Source organism: Miscanthus floridulus, chromosome 1 (genome assembly GCF_019320115.1).
Source record: "Miscanthus floridulus cultivar M001 chromosome 1, ASM1932011v1, whole genome shotgun sequence".
NCBI classification, from domain to species: domain Eukaryota; kingdom Viridiplantae; phylum Streptophyta; class Magnoliopsida; order Poales; family Poaceae; genus Miscanthus; species Miscanthus floridulus.
This window is the reverse complement of record NC_089580.1, coordinates 6509733-6512451: the sequence shown is the minus strand read 5'-3', so window position 1 is coordinate 6512451 and position 2719 is coordinate 6509733. Positions and strand designations below refer to the sequence as shown.

At 54.8% G+C, this 2719-nt stretch overlaps 1 pseudogene; it reads left to right on the top strand.

Annotated features, from left to right (window-relative positions):
- Positions 1 to 637: 637 nt before the first annotated feature.
- LOC136471812 (beta-amylase 2, chloroplastic-like) lies at positions 638 to 1579 on the top strand (annotated as a pseudogene).
- The last annotated feature ends 1140 nt before the right edge of the window (positions 1580 to 2719 follow it).

Below are 2719 nucleotides of genomic sequence, written 5' to 3'. Positions count from 1 at the left end.
GCGGTGGCACCCGACGGTAGGAAGGTGGACGCCGCGGAGGCGTTCAAGATCGCCGGCATCCAGCACGGCTTCTTCGAGCTGTAGCCCATGGAAGGGCTCGCCATGGTGAACGGCACGGCCGTCGGCTCTGGGCTGGCGTCGATCGTGCTCTTCGAGGCGAACGTCCTCGCCGAGGTCATGTCCGCTGTGTTCTGCGAGGTGATGAACGGCAAGCTCATCGGCTCTGATGAAGCCGAAGCAGGACAGGTACGCGCTCATCGGCTTGTCGATGGACAACACCAGGCTTGCCATCGCGGCGATCGGCAAGCTCATGTTCGCGCAGTTCTCGGAGCTCGTGAACGACTTCTACAACAACGGCCTGCCGTCCAACCTATCCGGAGGGCGCAACCCGAGCCTGGACTACGGCTTCAAGGGCGTCGAGATCGCCATGGCGTCCTACTGCTCTGAGCTCCAGTTCCTGGCCGTGCTCTGCAGCTGGCACTCATCTCGGACCAGCGCACGCTCGAGCTCGGCAAGGCCTCCAGCGCTCTGCACAGCAAGGAGGGCATCATGCTGGAGCTCCCGGCGGAGGGACGGATGGAAATGGCGAGCTGGACATGGACGCGTCTTCGGGGTCCTGTCGGGCTACCAGTCCTACCCGGAGAGCAACGGCACCTGGTCCTTCCCTGGCATCGGCGAGTTCCAGTGCTATGATAGGGTACAGCATGCGTGCTCGTTCGTTTTTTTTGTACCCCTCTCAGAGCTTGTAACTGACTTGCTGCGATATCCATGTGCATTCATGCAGTACATGTTGAGTAGCTTGAAGGCGGCTGCCGAGGCCGTGGGCAAGCCGGAGTGGGGCAACGCGGGTCCTGGTGACTCCGGCGGCTACAAGGACTGGCCGGAGGACACGGGCTTCTTCCGTCGTGAGGGCGGGTGGAGCACGGAGTACGGGCAGTTCTTCATGAGCTGGTACTCGCAGATGCTGCTGGAGCACGGCGAGCGCATCCTGTCGGCGGCGACGGGCGTGTTCACGGGGTCCCCCGGCGTGAAGATCTCAGTGAAGGTGGCCGGGATCCACTGGCACTACGGCACCCGGTCCCACGCGGCGGAGCTGACGGCGGGGTACTACAACACCCGGCAGCACAACGGGTACGCGCCCATTGCGCGCATGCTGGCGCGCCACGGCGCCGTGCTCAACTTCACGTGCGTCGAGATGCGGGACCACGAGCAGCCACAGGACGCGTAGTGCCGCCCCGAGGTGCTGGTGCAGCAGGTGGCCGCCGCGGCGCGGGAGGCCGGTGTCGGGCTGGCCGAGGAGAACGCGCTGCCACGCTACGACGAGACGGCGCACGGCCAGGTGGTGGCCACGGCCGCCGACAGGGCTGCCGAGGACCGCATGGTGGCGTTCACGTACCTACGCATGGGGCCCGATCTGTTACAGCCCGACAACTGGCGCCGCTTCGCCGCCTTCGTCAAGCGCATGTCCCAGCCGGGCGCACGGGAGGCGTGCCGGGAGTAGGTGGAGCGCGAGGCCGAGGGCGTCGCGCACGCCACCCAGCCGCTCGTGCACGAGGCCGCCGTCGCGCTCACCGATTGATGTGCAGGTGGCCGGCGTTCCCACCCACTGCCGAGATGGTCGTACGTGGAGGAAGGCATGAGCAAGTAAAGCACTAAACCCGGCGACGCATGCACTGCATGCGTGTGGGAAGGGGTTTTCTACAAATGTGTTTTGAATTTAAGGTTAAATAAATAGGTATGTACTGCAGTGAACCATTTTAAAAGTTTATGGACCCAAAAAGCCACTTTGAAAGTTGATGGACTCAACTGAAACTTCCTCATAAGTTAATGGATCTATGGTGCATTTAACTCATAAGAAATTTCACCCTCTGTTGAAGTTGACGATGTTCTCTCTCACAGTTGATGACAATGGAGACCTAACGACCGGCGACACACGCCGTTTCCAGTACGTACTACGTCATGCCTGAATCAGTTAGTAGGTGTTCTATGGCGTGTCCTGTGGTGTTCTGGATGTAAAACCAGCAGTTAGTATAGTTTGCTTGCTTTGATTTATCTCATGTTTTAGCAAATGGAAACAATATCTCAGTATGTTTGGTCGGTGTTTTATCAGGTTTATTTACTTTTTTTGTAGCTGTGCTTGTATGGTAATGCACTTTTGGTTAAATAATGCTTCTCTTCTTTCGTTACTTAATGGGATCAATGAACTTTAGTTTGCTATATCTTGTTAAAAATCGATCAAGTTCGCATGTGCACAACAACAATACTGTTTTGGTCAGTTTAGATCAGCATGCTCGCCGCTGCTGAATTCTTGCTTCCATACACTGCGTAGCTCGTTTTGACTGCTGGTAATCTACTGCTTCATAGCCCGTTTTCACTGCTGATAATCTACCGCTTCCCATTATTATATACATATATACATGAACAGTTAACAAGTCTTGATCTAAACATGGTTAAATACACCGCACAATCTGCAGATCCTGCTATTTTTCCTACCAAGCTGCAGATACCGGTGGAACTGATCTAGAGTTTAATGATGGGGCGGATGTAGAAATTTACTCTCTCCGTTCTAAATTATAAGATATTTTGGCTTTCTAGATACATTGTTTTTATTATGTATCTAGACATAATGTATATCTAAGTGCATATAGCAAAAGCTATGAATCCATAAATGCCAAAATATCTTATAATTTAGAACGGATGGAGTATAAAAGAGAGGACT